The sequence below is a fragment of the Haliaeetus leucocephalus genome, unplaced genomic scaffold (genome assembly GCF_000737465.1).
Source record: "Haliaeetus leucocephalus isolate CR32 unplaced genomic scaffold, Haliaeetus_leucocephalus-4.0 Scaffold151, whole genome shotgun sequence".
Classification (NCBI taxonomy): domain Eukaryota; kingdom Metazoa; phylum Chordata; class Aves; order Accipitriformes; family Accipitridae; genus Haliaeetus; species Haliaeetus leucocephalus.
In genome coordinates, this window is record NW_010972587.1 from 12,413,174 (window position 1) to 12,431,391 (window position 18,218).

The window sequence follows — 18,218 nt, forward strand, 5'->3', positions numbered from 1 at the left end:
ACGTTCTCTGGAAGCGGGGGGACCAGGGCTCCTTGCTTCTGTTGTCGCCTCACAACGTTCTCTGGAAGCGGGGGGACCAGGGCTCCTTGCTTCTGTTGTCGCCTCACAACGTTCTCTGGAAGCGGGCCTCTGGCCCGGGAAGGAAGGAAGGAAGGAAAAGCTAGTTTGGGACTTGCAGCTGAGGGCTCGGCTGCGTGAGGAGAAGCGCAAAATCCGTGTTGATTTTGTTCACCGTGCGGTATTGGGAGCGGCGAGGAACATCGTTGCATCGCGCTTGTTCAGAGAAGTGGCTGGGAATTTAATTGGGAAGGAGCAGCCCGCTGCCTTCGAGCCCCGACCTCGCGGTATGACCCATGAGGTGTTTGTTAAACACTCGCACGAACACACACTGGCCTTCAAAAAAAGAAGTACAGCCCAAAAACGTTGGTTCAACCGAGAAAGAATCCGCACCTGTAGGTGCTGAGGCAAAACCCCCCATGACAAGTAGCAGGAGAGTTGCTGGAATACCAGTATCCCCCAGAACACATAGCTCAGCACGCTACGGTTCCCTGTTCTGTTCCAAAGCTGCAACTTTTACACGCTGCATGCAAGACAAAGGGTCACAAGTAAATAATAAACCCCTTCGACGGCTGATTGTACCACGTAGAACAAATATCATAGCAGAGCGCCAGCTGTGCTGCGAAGATGGAAAACGTTTTTCTACTCAAAGGTTGACATTTCTAAGCACTCTCAAATCCTCAGACTTAGCTGAGTTACAAGCGCATGACCAGAAGGATTCGGCTGCAGCAGCTTAAGGCTCGAGGCACAGCGGCGTTATGTGATTGAACTCGGTTTGCTGCAGTGTGTTTCATGCTAATGTCCTTTAGTCCACAACTGGGGCGGGTTAAGAGCGCACACGCAGTTGGTAACAGCTTCAGATGATGAGCGGTGACGTCTTTGGTCACATCCATTACATCATTTTCATTTACGTGTCCACGGTATGAAATGGCTTTTCAATTTGGCAGTTGGGTTTGTTTCTGAATTTCATACATGGGATTAATAATGGGAATAGGACTGGTTTTGTACAGCTGTACAGTTCTTTAAATATCTAGGCAGCCTGTAGATGTAGATCTAATCGGAATGACTGCACATTTTAATATCTCGCTCCCTTTACCAGATATTTCAACAAGAGCAAGTGACAACCTAGACGATGAATGCTGAATTGCTCAGTGTGCCATATCCAGGTAACTTAAGCAGCCCATCTTTGCAACATATTTTTTACTCTCCTAGGTTAGCAATCCTGAGTGCCTAGAGGAGGGTGATAGAGATTTGAGGACACTAGTTAAAAGCCTTGCATCAGAGGAGGATTTTCTTAGACAAGTCTTGCAAGGAAATGCATGACCCTTTATTTGTGTGGATGTTTGTGTGAACATACGCATCCATCTCCCTGTCCACCCATCATTCCCTCAGTAACATATGAATCCACTGGCCAATTTCAATCAAATACAACAGAGCCAGATAAGGCTCAAAGACACTAAGTTCCTACAAATGTAAATAGGCAGCCAGGGAGAAGAAAGAGACCCTATTGATGCCCACCTGTAAAGGAAAGGCTGCAGCGTGACTGCCTTTACTAAATACCAGAGAACGCACATAAAAATTCACTCTTGGGGCAGAGATCTAGGAAAAAAAAAGATTAAATTAGTCCCATTTCCAGTGGAAGTCCTTGGTTTTAATTATTGTGTGTATGATAATGCCTATGAATTCACATCATGTGCTGCCCTAATATTGAAATCTCAGGCTGTTGGAATATAGGTTATGTCCTCAGGCATGGGAGTTGTAAATTTTCATTTCACCCAACCTCATAAACTCTGTGACAGGTTTGATGACAGGAGGGCTAAAAGGTGCCTTTCTATGGAGTCCATTGGTGGCAGAAAGTTTCACGCTACAATCACAGCAAAGACTTTCCCGAATCCAGCTAGAAGCAGGTACTTCATCCTCTAAACAGGAGCCAAAGGCTGCAAGTCTGACCTACATCAAGCTTTTGCATACCTGCAGAAGACAGCATGCCTTTATTTCAGGAGAGAACTGAAATCAATCTTTTGACTGTACAAGCAGTATTCAGGATGGCCCAGCATACACCAGCCCCTCTCAGACCTTCCAACAGACAGCTGCCTGTTGGTTTGTTTTTTTTTTAAATGGCTATGCATATAGCCAAATAAAAGCAATGATTACTAGACCATGGCTCACAGGAATGAGCGCCCATGCAGCCTGCTGCCATGACTGAGGGCCACAGGGAACCACCACCACTTGGTATAAAATGGCAGGGAAAATAATGTGTGGTATGCTCACAGCGCATATGCTCACTTTAGACTTGTGGCCTATAAATTTGCAAAGATTCTGCGCTACTGTCCTACATGTTTTCAGTGTTCATACAGATGATTATTTTCAGTCATGTAAGGCTCCTGACCTCAAAATCTCTTGGTCACAAGCTCCTTGGGTTCATGGTGTGCTGCACTGCAAAAGTATCCCATTTTTTAAAGATGTTGCTGTTAAGTATCGTATTTATAAGAGGTATCAGCCTCTAATGGGTTCGTGGGTTTTTTTTCCTAGCTCTTTAACTGTGCATTTTTGACTGTCACTATAGGCTGCTCGTGCACTTTCATCAAGTAGCTTTCAAATTTACCCACATCTTTTTCTGAGGCTCTCTCCTTCCAAGTTAAACTATGAAACTTAGTTGAAAACAGTTTGTTTAAAGGATTGGTATGTTTAAAACCATAATAACTAGCAGGTAAAAGTAGTATCATGTTAAAAATCCACATCACAAACCATGGAACAGACAAAGAGAAATAATAAGATTAAAGAGTATTAAAAAGTTGCCATCTGTCTTCAAAGATTAAAACTTTCCATAAACTCCCCTTTTTCTCCTCAGCCAAGCTCTTCCAATAAACCCATGTTTGAGGTATTGGAGAATACACACAATTTAAATATGAACACACACCACACCCCCAAGCCCCAAGAAATGATACAACTTACTGTATGGAAATGACTGATCAAAAGAAGTATTTTATCTTAAAATACTTCATACAAGCACAGCAAATTTGTTAGCTTTTGGAAATTGTTTATAATATTCATGCAGCGACTACTGTGCATATTTATGAAATGGTGGCCAAGGAGTCAATACAGAAATTAAGATTATGGCCATCATCTCCCGTTCAATCCTCAAGGATTTAGAAAACCTGCCACCTGGAGTTTGGATTCTAAAATGATGGTCAAGTACCTAACATTTCATAAACAGATTAAGTTAGTAAATTTGTGACTAGAAAAAGAAGCAAGCTATTGTAAGTGCAAAACTGTAATTCGTAAGTAAGTGTTGTACAGCCTAAGTTACAACATTGCTGAAAACAAGAGAAAACATACATCTGGGATTTTCAAATTCCTCCAAGTGGCTTACGAGCATGTATTTCACAGAAAATTAGGGATTTGGGTATTCCTAAATCAAAGCAGTGTTTCATCAAAATGCCTACTAGGAATTGTCATTTAAGAAGAACATGGCTGGACAAAAGAAAATTTGTGAAGGAAGAATGTTTCAGCTATTGATACGCTTATCCCTCAAAAATATTTGCAAACAAAGTATGCAGAGTGCAATTCGCATTCATGTTTTCTTCATTTTGCTGAAAAACTGCAACTGAAACCTGTCATTCTTGCAGGCAGCACCAATAAGCTTGAAGAGGCCAACGGCAGAAAACACTTGATGAAAGAGAAGTTCTCGGTGAAACTAGTGATATGGAGAAATAAGTGTATGTAACACTTATGTGTATGTTGTGATGAGACATCAGCGACACTCACAGTACATCAAGAAAAACTAATTTTAAAAGTGACATATAAAGGCAAAAAGTCAAAAGGGTGGAAAAGACTGGAAACCACAGAAATTCCACATTTTGTTACAATCTTCATAGACTTACAAAGACACCAACTCATAAAAGCGTATGACAAAATTTGGAAGTTTTATGAAGTAGAGATTTGGGCACAAATGCATTTTCAACTGAAGGCAGGGCTGCTTAGCAGCACAGATGGGCCACTGCCATGTAATGGGGGTAGATGGACCTTGCCAGACAGCGCTAAGGAAAGCAGCTGCCAGTCCCTCCCTGCCTGCCACCCGTATATTTAGGGCACATCTGCTCCACAATAGCCATAGGAGAACTAAGGTATCCAGTTAAGAACAGCTAAAAGGCTTCTCAGAGTTCTCAAAATATGAAAATCTGTATTTGTTACTGATTTTACTATTTATGTACGAATGTACTTTAAAACGGACAATGGCTGAGTATTGAAATGACAGCATCTATCTTGCCTTCAAAAGAGTTTGACAGTTTGGACTGAACTCTCAGTATTTCATTATTTACCATTTGGCTCCCCCTCAGCTTTTTTTAGGGGAAACAAATGTGTTTAGCCTGGAAAAATATTTAGGGTGGTTTTAAACTGGTGTTAGCAAATCAAGATTATCCAGTGGCTTGCGCACTGGTCTAAGACTGAGTGACTGCATATAATTTTGTACTCAGCCCAAAACTAGTCCTCTGAGTAACACTCCCCACCTGTAAAAAAGGAAATACTGATACCTGTCTACTGTGAAAAGAAATTGGAATCTTGTGATGAAAAGCATTATAGAAGAGTCAAATATTACTACTAATGTAAATGTATTGGCAATCAATTAGGTGATGATAACCTAATGACTTATGAGCAGTGAAAGAAATGAAGTGTAGCTTCCCATGAAGAACATATCCCACAGCTTCATCTTTACAGAAACTCCATCTTCTTTCTCTCCAAGGCCACTCAGGGCCCCCACCACACAGGAGACAGGATGTGCTGTGGTCAGTCCAGAGCTGCACAGGAGCTCCTGTACATCAGCTTGGCTCGCTGATCTTTCCAGTAGCATAAATGTGGACCTTTTACCTCTACCCAGTCGTCAATTTTGTCAGAAACCCAAGAAATGTAACTACCTTTGAGACGTCTATGCCTCTTTCACTTTAGATTTAAGCTGCCCCATGGGTTCAAAAGGTATGTGGTGGGGAGCAGAAGGGAAGGACGTTGAAGGACACAAGAGGTCACCTCTGCTTCCCTAAGGAGCTAGGCAAAACCAATAGGGTGGTTTTACTCTATGTGCAAACTAGTCACCAATCATTCCTGACCCATTCCCTTCTCGCTACAGAGAAAAATAACAGCTCATCAATTCTTCACTCAAGGTACTGAAGGGGTTGGCCAGAGCATCAGTACTTCCCCCTGCATGTGTTAGGGTGAGTGTGTTTGCTCAGCTCCTTTAGAACCAGGCTGAGTCTGTGATGATGTCTGTAACAAAGAGCTGACGAGTGCAGGCCGTCTCCTGTGCTACAGAAAGCCTCTTTCAAGTCAGTGCAATTACTTGCATGAGTAACAAGCATGTGTACTAATAAAGGTTGCGTGGCTAGCATTAATACCAAATCCAAGAGCTCAAAGTCATGACTTCTATCTAGTGTTACAGAACCTCAACGTTGTAGGTTTTGCACAGCTCCCCCCAGGTAACCCCCATTAAAGACAGAAATAATAGAATTAGCTCTACTAACAACAAAAAATTGCTCCAGTGACTGATTTTTTTCCCCACCCACCCCAAGACTGAATCACTGTGTGGAGCGTGCCACGTAGCTTTGCTGGAGTAGCTGGAGAGACAGGAACTGGAACTAGAGAAAGCCCAGCAGCATGCAAGAGAACTTAAGTCATAAATATGTATGAGTTCATGTAAAAAATAAACCTGATATTAATATAACCAAAATCTGAGATGGAGAAGAACTGCTGCTGAGTCATGCAGAGCACTTTGCCAAATGCCTCAGCTAAGAAATTATTCTGTATAAAGTTGAAAGCCTGCCACAAAACAAACACTTTCGAATTCCACCCTAAAAAGCTGTGGTGATACCATGGCCATTCTGATCCCGTTACTTCAGAGATGTTAGCTCTTGCTGGCAAGTTTCCTAGGCACTTTCCAGTAAATGTCAAAGAAAATGGGTAAATAGGAACAAGAAAGGGGATTGATGGAATTCCACTGCAGAGTAAAATTCAAATACTTTCAAGAACACATTCTTTGGGGTTACTTATCTGCTCAGTTTGGTATGGGCTAATATATATATGTAGCTTCTCTGTCTTTGGGTCTTAGACGCATCTCCATCAGTCTAGGCACGTCTAAGGCTATTTCAAAGATTTTTCAGCAAAATGCTTGAAATGCAAATGAAATAAGCAGGGGAGCCCTTAGTTATGCAGGTTGTAGGGGATGCCAGTAGTACTAATCATTTAAATTAATCTTATTAGGACTCTCCTAGCTACACCAGAAGCATAAGATGGATTTTTTTTCAATGTCATGTATGAAGATTTAGTGATAATAGGGTTATGGGCATTCTTTTGATCACCTTTCTGCATAATTGCAAAAAAGCTGAAGGTCTGTGGGGTTTTTCTTTTTTTCAAACACAAATCCAACCAAATGTAATAACAAGCTTTTTTTTTTTTTTAAATATACGAATGTCCATACAGCACTGATTCAAACACTGTCCTCTCTCTCTGAAAATTAATGTGCTATTTGTTCATGGCTTGGTATATAATCAGATGCAATAAATGTTGGCTTTGTTGGAATCACTGTATACATGCTTTGCATCAGCAATTCAGTTAAATATTTTTAAATGGTCAGAATAGAGGCTGCTAAATAAAGAGGGCAAATTTTAACTATAAAAGGAGGTTGACAGGCTTTCTTAAAACAGTAAACAAATACTCCTGTAGCTTTACAGTAATCACACAATGCTTAATGGCATCTGTTATTATAAACTTAACTTCTCAAAGTCTTCCAGATTTGTATTTTAGTGTTAGAAGTTTACTGAATCTCAGATCTAAAATGCTGGTTTTAAGCTGTACAGTATTACACTGCTAAATGCCCGGCTGGCCAGCCCTTAATTTTCTTGCAGTACTAGCCAAACCTGTCTACGTAGCAATTGTAGTAATGATTTAGACATGAGGAAGAATCTTGGGTATAAGCAAAGGAGGATTAAAAATCTCTCTCAGTTAAGCTTTTTTTTTTTTTTTTTTTTAAAGTTAAAATGTTCACACTAAAGGAATAATGAGTGGGACCTTTCATTCGTCATCTTCCTTTCCTGGTATAGAGCAGGTAAGATTTGTAATTTCATAAAATACTAGATAAAGTTTGTAAACAAAGAAAATGCTAATTTATAAATGGAAAATAAAATGTCTATACCAAAGCCTAGGGCAAAGAGGCGCTGGGAGTCAGTGAAGCAAAAAGTAACAAATGCATTTCCTGTGCGATGACGAAATGCTACATGTGGTTCTCAAGAATCAACTCTTCAACAGCTGGGACTTCCCTTTCATTAATGCCAGCTACATGCATTACTGGGTCAACTGACAATACAATTTTAATCTGGATCAAATACGCATGCACCACTATATTTCTGCATCTTCTGAACTAACAAGAGTGTGGGATGTAGTGTTAAAGCAGTTTTATACTTTCTGTTGACTGTAAGTTGATTGGAGGCAAAAAAATCCCCCATCAAATCCTTTATAAAGCTGGCTGGAAGAAAGTTACTGCTTTAAAACAATGCTAAAGCATTTTGTTAGGTAAGATGTTTGCACCAGACCTGCAGTTTTACTATTTGTGCTGGTAAGTTTTCTGATCCACTGTTAAGTACTCTGAAGCCAGATTTACCAAGCCATGTAACCACAGCCTGGCCCCTATACCTGTCTTTTCTTAGATGGCTGTTAGCTGTAATGGTAATAGCAATGCCAGTGATGCATATGCTCAGAAAATAAGCGTTCACTCCTTATTTCCAGCTTGGCATTATAATGATACTGAAATGGCTCCTCCAAAACTGGATATTATACATTGTAGAAGCCTATAGCACAGGCCATCTCTGCCTCAAAAAGGTTTTGAACCAAATATGCAAGAAAAAGCATCTTCTAAAGAAAGAATCTTTTTAAGATTGAAGATTACAAAACCAATTAAAACTATCCAACCTGCAAAATGTCTCAGTGGTGGTTTATCTACTTGGCTAGAATATGTGTTCAGTGCACCAAAACCTCTTGATGAGTTTGCCAGGTGATTTGGATGAGCAAGAAATGGAAAATCAGGTGTACTCTTTGAAGTTGGCATATTTTATTCATATTAGGCATTTATGATCAAATATAGAGATTTCCCATAGTGAATAATAAAGCCTTTTTTGGTAGGCAATTGGACAATTCTGATTTGTATAAAAATCCTTCCTTTTTAAGCCTACGTAGCATAATCACAGAACCTGACAGTGTAATGCAAAAATATGAGGTTAAAAATGTCATTTATCTTTAGGAAGGAGATGAGGGTCATCTACTGCTGCATCATTTCTCAACTGCCCAGTAACATGATGTCCACAGCCAATTTGTACAGGATATTCATTTTATAGCCTGGCCCAAGGCAGAAAAAGAAATGGGTAGGCATTCACAGTGTTTCATTTCAAGGCATTCAAAGAATTCTCCCAATAGGTATCAGGTACTGAAGGCTGGACTCTTGGCTCCCTGGCAGACAGTGGGAGTTTTACTGCTGACCTCAGTGAGGCACTGAAATCTGTATTCCAGTCTACACCAAGGAAAGAGAAGAACCATTACACATGGTTCATGACTGGGCAGGGCTTTTCTGGTCATCCTGACTTTTGATTCCCATTAAGGACTGGGTTCCCTGTTCAGTAGAAACACAGCTTGGGATTCTGTTGACATGGAAAGGCAGATAAGGTGTACGTGTACCTGTCAGAGAGATGTGTGAGGCCACAGCAGTAGACTTGGTTGAGTGTGGGAACCAGACTGAATCCGCCAGGTGCACAATGCAAAGGCTGGGCTCTGAGGTCTCGCAAGCAGACCTGTGCCTGCCTATAGATATATGTGGGATCTAGGAGGAAAAAAAAAATGCATTGAGAGTCACAATCTTATACATTAAATATTGGGATACTAGATTGGGAGCTATCTCAGTCTCACTGGGGGTTTGCAAGGAAGGGCCCTGAAAGAGAAAGTAGTTTTATGAAGTGGTGGGCAATTAGTTTTAATAAGTAATTTACTGAAGTGATCCAAGAGTCTTATGTTTATAAAGGACACATTGATGTTTAAGTCCTATTTTTATGAATGTAACAAACAGCAAGTATTAAAAGGTACTCTCAGGTGTGACCAGAAATTGATGCTGAATGAGGTTACTAACCTGAAAGAGATTTTAAGAGTATTAAAGAGATTTGAAACTGAAGTTGCAGTAAGTAATTCAAATTGCAGCTTGTTATTAAAGAAGTTGGTTTCCTGATGTCTGCTACCTTACTTACAAAGAACAAGTGCTTGGCTACTCTTAACATCTCTGCATCACAAAAACATTTCCAGATGATTATAACAGGTCTGTCCATTTTTAGTTGCCAAGGGCCAGGTTATTTCCTACCGAGACAAAACTTATGTAAAGGCTAGAACTTTGTACAGTTACTATTTAGTATTTCTCACTGACTCTTTAGTGCAGAGGATGGCTGGGATTTGCAGCTCTATGAGTTATACTCCTCTGCATCCATAGGGTCATCACATAAAACCTGAACCCCCCTGACAGCCTGTGGTGGCTGGGGAAGCCTCAGGGGCTTCTCTGCTTTGCTCCAGAGCTAAGGTCCCCAGCAAGGCTCCCTCTTCATCTCTGCTCTCGCTGAATCCTCCCTTGAACCCACCAAATGCAGATCTGCTAGGATCTTTAGCACACCCTTTGTCATAGTCTAACCCCAGCTGGCAACTAAGCCCCACACAGCCGCTCATTCTTCCCCCCCCTCCCCCCCAGTTGGATGGGGGAGAGAATCAGAAGAGCAAAAGAGAAAACTTGTGGGTTGAGATAAAGACAAGTTTAATAGGCAAAGCAAAAGCCACACATGCAAGCAAAGCAAAACAAGGAATTCTTCCACCCCTTCCCATGGGCAGGCAGGTGTTCAGCCATCTCCAGGACAGCAGGGCTCCATCACGCAAAACAGTCACTTGGGAAGACAAACACCATCACTCTGAACATCCCCCCTTTCCTTCTTCTTCCCCCAGTTTTGTATGCTGAGTATGACATCATACAGTCTGGTATGTCCCTTTGGTCAGCTGGGGTCAGCTCTGTCCCCTCCCAACTCCTTGTGCCCCACCAGCCTGCTCGCTGCTGGGGTGGGGGGAGAAGCAGAAAAGGCCTTGGCTCTGTGTGAGCACTGCTCAGCTGAAACGAAAACATAGCCCCGTAGTAGCTACTGTGAAGAAAATTAACTCTACCCCAGCCAAAACCAGCAAACCCTTCTTCCCAAATATGTTCCTGTCTGTTCTTTCTCTGTGATATGACTGAGAACATCTGCTTCCTCCACAGTGGTTTACATCTTTCTCTAAGAGCTGGGCTGACACAGGGCAGATCCCAGGAGCTGTCCCCCATGGCAGCATGCCTCCATCAAGTGATCACATCCATCAAGCAACCCACCAGGGGAGTGTCACAAAATAAATACCATTGCCTTTCCATATACCAAAGGATATTTCTAAAACCTACAGCTGATGGCAATGCTTTTTGCAGCAATGGCAGCCCAAGAAACAAAAATCCAGTCATCCAATGCTGGGCAAAGATGCTGAAAGAAAACTATTATCATCTGATGGAGCAAATGTGTCCCAGCAGTCCCTGCTAAAGCAGAGGATCCCTGGGCCATCCCACCCTTCCACCTCTGCCAGCACAGCCCAAAGGGCAGATCACATGATGATTACCAGTGCCTTTCTGAAGCACGTTGTACTATACCATTTATCTGGAGATTATTTCTTTTGTTGTTTATCCCTACTGTCATTAGCAATTTGCATTAATGAGTAGACTACATGTATTTTTATGGTTGATGTTTCACAGCAGCAAATAAAAAATACTTAATTGCATCTGGGTAGTGTGCAAGCGGATCCTAATCCTGTGTTGAACCAGTCCTGGAAGGAGTGTTTTCTGCCCTTTCCCCCCAAGAATGGAGCTTGAGCTGCCAGAAAGGCCTGCTGAGGAAAGAAAAGGTCATTAGCCACTGTGGATGAACTCGGTCTCTTTGAAGAGACCTGTTTGCTGCAGACTTCAGGAGACCGAGGATATTACGCCTTCTGTTACAAAAAGCCGTGATGGTTGAACAGCACCCAACAAATCACTGAGATGTCATGTCACCAACCTCAGCTTAGCAGACAGTGTAGGCGAGGACGTGTCATGTTCAGCGTTCAGGCATCTCCTGGCAAATAGTTTTCCTCCCTCCACCCTGACCACTCAGCATGTCAGCGTTGTTTTACATCCCCTTTGCTCTCAGCTACATTCAAACATGACGAACTTTTGTAATGCACGTGTTTTTAGCATCATTACACAATTGTTACACAAGCAATCGCTAGTTCATCAGGTGCCTTTTCTCCCCTCTTCCCCCTGCCTCCTAAGTGTCTGCTCACAACAGATGCTAACTCCATTTTCCAGCAGCTAAGGAAGGCTGTGGTGGGACAGCAGAGGACCTGCTGACCAGCAACGTCATGCACTGGTGGAACATGTGGGGAAGGTCTCCACAAGGAGTGAACGAAAAGGCCTATTTAGGGGAAATAACAGAAAGCATTGATAACAGCAAATGTACTTCAATTCCTCACTAACAGAACTGTCCTTACACATCGTCCTCCATGGAGGCCCCATAGCTTCTTTTGCATTTGTGGAGAAATTAACAAGTTGACAGCCTAATCCAATTAAATAAGTTGGATGTAATCACAAAATTCAGCCATGTTATAATACACATGTACACAGAAGGAGCGATTTAAGGGGGTACAGGCTCTCTTAATTTTGGCATTCTCCAAGTTGAAAACTTGACCCTTCAGCACTGGTAACAATCTTTCAGTCTAGTACTTTTCAAGCAATTAATACACAAGTATCTCTATCAGTATATCTGTCTACATTTGAAACAACTACAGATACATTTTTTCCTATGTCACATTGAAAACTTTTTACCTATTCACTTTGCTCTGCCTTTGGCAATTCCTAGTCAACAGCAGGATTTATTTCTCACCTCAGACCCATTCACCCTCTTTCCAAGAAGCTGTCAAAAACCTTCAAATTTACTCTTATTACTTCTTTTTCCCTATTCCACTGTACTGTTACACACAGTCCTATGCTCATAAACTAGGGTGAACTGCTGTACATGCAGCTTGTCCAACACCACTACGGAGCTAAAGGCAAAATGGAGGGTGGGTTTCTACAGCCCAGGAGTTGTTTTGCTCTATCCTCTGCTAGAAGGCAGTTGCCTACCAAAAATGCTTCTCTTCTTTGAGCTTTGGTGTAAAGTTCAGGCCAAATTCATCTGCAGAACAGTGATTCCTAAAAAGGTATGAAACCAAGAAATCTATCATTTTTCCAAATCATAGCCATACTAGGAAGATGGGAAGAATAAGATGCAGGGGGTCCTACAACTAGCTAAAAATCTACTGAAGTCTTTCTGGGCTTGCTGCAGCGCACAGGCTGTGAGTCAAAACTCCTGAGGCTTCCAGTTAACAACTAAAAGGGAGAAATGATCGATATCATTTTTCTCAGTGAGTGATTAAGACTGCTTTTAACAATGCAGTCATGCATGCTATGTACTAAAAGGGGTGATTCATTAGTTACTTGGAAGAGAAGCATCTTCTTTTCTCAGTTCAGCATCCAGAGGGATTAGCCAGGGCCCCATGACCACGGCTGATTAACATGTAGAAAGAGAGGAGAGGAAATACTGGCTACTTTTGTCCCTGTCCCCACATCTGCAGTGCTCTTCTCATTAAAGCAAGAAAAAAATGGGGGAATTCTGTATTCAGCAGTGACATTGTTTTAGTCGTACTTTACATAAGTCTCGCACCAGAGCTGGCTGCTGGCAGCTGCTGGCAGCTACTGGCAGCTCCCTCCTCTGCCCTGCAGTCACAGGCGCCTGCATCCAGCCCGGAGCATGATCTTCATGGCCCTGCTGAGCAGCCTGAATAGCAATACCAGCTGCTCTGCACACCACTTTCTGATGTTGCCCTGGCACATATGTGGAAAATCTGTTCATCCTGATTTTTGTGATGATTGCCTCTTCTAAAATAAAAAAGAACGGTTATAGGTAGAACTGGCAAAGAGGGCGACGACAATAATGTATTTTTTCTTATTTGAACCATATTGTTGCTGAAATGAAATTTATAACAACTCCTCCCCACTTCCCATCATCTTAAGTTTGCTAATGATAACCTTTCTTTTAAGATGAGGTCATGCGTACAGTAAAGAATATGCCGCTCCCAAGCCTTTTTAGATTTGGGTAGCTCTTCATTTTAAGGCGTTCTTTGCAACGCCCTGGTGGTGCAATACAGTAGCCTGATGGCATAACCATCTGAAAGGTAAAGCTGGGATTTCTTACAGTCTTCTTCCTGGTGAGGAGAACTGATATTGCCAAAGCCTGCATGCAAAACATTTCTAACAATTGGAAATTGATGTTGCTGTCTTTTCATCATGACACAAGTTTAATTTATGGGCAAGTACAAAGCAATTTTTTTTCTGAAAAATGATCAAAACTGTCACATGCAAGACCTACATCTCTTTCCCCTTTTCTTAGAGCCCAAGTATCGGACACAAGTATAACTTCCATGCAACTCATTTTGCATGCTTCTAACTGCAGTCTCACGTAATAATCGTTTGGACACGCTGTACGCAGAAAACTGGCAGCAATTCCAAAATTGACATATGTGACAGACCTCTGGCACCAGCTTAAAGATGAACAATATCTGCAATGCTGGTATACATACAATGCCCTTGCATCCAAACATAACCACCAGACTATTCCAAGCACACTTATATCCTGGATTCTACCAATTTCACAGAAACACTGCATCATGCATCCCTGGGCTAAGCCTTTGTCTCACTGTTTCTCTCCCTGCTTTTGCTTAGTCTTTCTTTTAACCGAATCCTGGCTACCCCTTTCTGCCTTTCACCTCTCCTCCTCTGTCACAGGTTGCCTCCTTGGCTGCCACAGCACCAGCTATTTAAGCAAAATTATTTATCTTCTTCTCCGTTACTCATACGTCTCTCTTCTTGAAGAGGTCTGGGTGTGATGAAAGGAGATGCAGCCTCCACATCCCAGGACAACGCTGACCCACGTGAATTGGTAGCAGCTCTAAGGGGTGGATAAGAAACCCCTGTCAGTCTTTCCCTCCCCAAATGCATTCCAGCAATATCCTGCCCTGAACGTGGCCTACCCTCAGCTCTCCTGTGCTGGTTGGTATTTATTACGAGCCTTTCATTACCTGAACCCCTTCTTATTTCACTTTGTCAAGTGCAGAGTATGCTTCCCGTAATGATGGAGTGCAAAAGAGTCTCTGTAGGTGCCTGTTTAGCTGAGTTCCTGATAAAAAGACCACAGGGATTTTGGTTTATATTATTAATTATGTAAGGGTGCTTAAAGCCTTGGCTACATAAATTCCATACAATAAAATTCCAAACAAAATTAAGATTTTTTTTTTTTTCAATTCAAAAAGATGGTATTTCAGTCTAAGACAAGGATCTTTTTTGTGGTTTTGAAGGTCAAAAAAATGTCTCTTGAAAACCAAACAATTGAATTTAAACACAGCCAGCATTTCTTTTCATTAAATAGTGGAATATATTGATCAAAAGAAAGACCCTCTGTGAAAATCTCATCTTCAGTCAAAAAGTTTAAATCTCCTGACTATATGCACAGCACACATTGGACACCAAATGAAATCATCCTCATTATGTATATAACCATTGAAGAGCAATTTATTCCATAAAAAAACCCAGAGCATTATCAATTCCATATGTGAGGTGTTAGGTAACTTAAGATTATTTTTTCTTTCACCATTATGGTTCAGCTTTCACCAGAAGCTTCAAAGAGAAATAAATCATTAGTCATTTAAATAGTGATATATAATACTCATATTTGTCATGTCTGGCAGGGTTTTGCTTTTAAGCTTAAGTTAAAGCAATTCATTTGTGTCTTAAGTGACTTAAGTACATAAACTTCATTGCAGCAGATCTCTGATAATGCTGAACACAGAGCAAGGTCAGACCTTGGAAAGGAAAAGTAAGCACAGTCCTGAATGACTGTTGGGATTATTTTTTTCTGTAAGTCAGGCAAACTTGTATGTTGCTCTTCTGACACTTCCTTTGAAATGGCTGCATCCTTCTAGCTAAAACATTTCCTGCCTCCTCCCCTCCACTCTCCACAAGAAACAGCCAGAGGCATTTATTTAGCATTGAAAACATCTGAACAATTTATTCATGTTTAAGAAAGTATGGAAGAACTGAAAACACTATAATTTAGTGGAAAGAGCTGGGCAGTCTTTTCCTAGGAGTTAATACCTGTGTTCTGCATAATGGAAAAAGTGCCATTTTTCTTTATCGGTAATTCAGTGAGATTGTTACTCTGCCACTCTCTGAAAGGTCATCTATAATGGTTAATATATAACTCAGCGATGTGTCAGTTCTTCCCTAAAGTGTTATTTCAGGCACTGCAGGGGAATTCCCTCTGATATCTGTGCCAGAGCAAAGGTACGCTGGCAGATGCAGCTTCTCAAAGGGGAACTTCAGCCGCCAGGCCAGCTTGGGAACGTCTGTCTCCCATCCCTGCCTTGCCTCCGGCTGCTTCTTCACACTCAGGCTGCTCTGCAACTGTTGTTGGGGCTGTGCTGTAAATCAGGTCACTGAGCTGATCCAAGTTACAAAGAATCTTTTTTATTTACGGGGTTGTTCTTAATACAGGTTGCTTTTCTTACCAGAACGATGCCAGAAACCGCAGTGCTGGTGCAGCTGAGGAGGCAGGGCCCTGGGTCGGGGAGGAGAGAAAAGCCGTTGGGATAGCAGGCACTGGCGAGGAAGCATGCCTGGCTTCACAGAACTGCTGGCTCAGATGGTATCTCTTCCACTAATAAAGGTAGAATGCAATCAGGAGGGTGTTATCATAAACCATTAACAAACAGAAAGTTCACACACAAAAGGATCATGCATTGGTTTAAAAAAGACTAAAACTAAACAGTAAAAATTGTTCCATACGTGACTTCTGCAGAAAAAGTAGCTATATACATAGGTGTTAGAGAATGTATATACACACACACACACGCATACACACAAATATACGTATTCACACACATATACACACACAAAAATCATCTCTTAAATTTAAAAGAAATGCAAAATATGTCTCACTTCAGAGTTTTTGCCAGCCTTCAAAGTCTGCATGCAGCTCTGATCCCCTGGATGGTCGGTTCATGATAGCAACAACCAGGAAAGCCTATAGAGGGAGCAGGTCGCCTTCTTTTCCTGAGTGACAGGAGTTTTCAACCTTAAGTGATGACCCTGAGAGAAAGGAGAGACAAAGGTAGAGGATGAAAATGTCTTAGGGAGCAGTCCCAAGGGCCAGAGGAGGTACCCTGCAAACAGGGGGAGCAGCAGCAGCAGCACCTGCCTCTCAGGGCACGGGCGAGAGGGCTGCAGATCCACATCTGCCGTCTTTTCCTCCTTCCCTCTTCTTCACGTTCACACTTTGAGGCCTACAAGGAGTCCAGAATCTCTGTCTTTTCCCCCTTCTGCAGTTGCTGGGGTGTCCTGGCACTTCAGCCTCTTCTCTGCAGGATGGAGATTTCCTGGATTGGAAATTGAGCAGAATTTCATCTTCCAACACCTACAGCCGAAGTAATAGAGCACTGCCTAGAAGTAAGGGAAGAATGCAGCAAGAAAAGCCTGGCATTTCCTGTTGAACAAAAAGAATAACTAGAAAATGCATAACTGTATGTCACAGACAACATAAGAGAAGCAGTATTAAGCAGAACCAATGCTAAAACTGCATTCAGAAGACAGAATATGCAGAAATATCAAAGAGTTTGTTATTGTCAGTAGAGGCTATGTGCCTGAATTGAACATTACGTTTATTCCAATTTATAAGTGCATACACAAAAATTTCTAAAAATCTTTAACCCATGTATACCTGTATTGTAGGTCCAGAAAACTGGTAGTTATTTGTACGACTGGAAAGGTCAGAAGGCCTGGCCTAGTCAGAATTGCATTTGCTGAGCATGACACAAATCTGTACCAGGAGCATTTGCCTTACTGTGTTTATTATAGTCCAACAAAAGAGAGGATAAGATTTTTTTTCATTTTTTTATTCTTTTTCTTTTTGAAACAGATAGGGAGCTATGACCAAAAAAGTTTAACAGAAACTGGACCTTATCAGACAAACCCTTTGAGATCAAAAGACTAGCAAGTAAAAAATACCTGTTTGGGAGCAATGACTTTCATAAGATGCTTGACTGAGTAGTGTATGTATTCTCAACTTAAAAACAATTACAAATGAAAAAATGGTGTGCAATACATGGCAAATACACGTCTTATTTACCATTTTCTACCTGTGAGTTCTCTTTGTAGAAAGACTGGCCACCAGAGTGTGCACCAGCTAACTTACTTTTCTGTAAAAATCTAAGAACTGGCATAAAGCATACAATATTTATACATTAAAATTACACTAAGACCTCTTCCCCCCACACACTAAGGTCTAATAATACTTTAGCGCTTGTCTCCTGGGGAGCAAGAGCAGGTCTTAGGACTGCAGCATAAATAGTTAAGCACAAGTCATGCAGCAGTAAAAGTGAAAAGGAACACTCTATGCCCTTCAATTCCCAGACACTGCAGCATGAGGCATTAAAAAAAGTTAATATTACTTTTCCTCAGCTAACCCATATAACATGTTTCATCTTTTGATACAGGTTTGCCTTCTTTTTTTTTTTCCTCACATCATTAGAGAGAGGCCATTTGAGGAACACATTCTGCACAGTGATGTGATTCAGCAACTTTCTGGAAAACAAAAATGCAGCCCTTTTTTTGGTGCACTAATGAAACACAACTGGCAACAATTTTCTTCAAATTGTGCCTAACTGAAAACAGGCAATGTATCGAGTAAGCTGAAGCTCAGTGGTCTTGGATCACAATGTCAGGTTTTTTATATAATTGAATATGAGCTGAACATACCCTGCTGCTGAAACCAGGCCAATGACAACAAATACATTACTGTACAAGCTGTTGCGTTACCAAGAATGGCTCAGCAAATACATTTTCCTTCTTATCCAAATTCTAGGTAGCTTTTGTCCATACCAACGCGTGAGACCGTCATTTCTGAGTATCTCCTAAGGGCATATCAGCAGAAAAATTATCCTGCAGTTCCACGAGGGCAAAG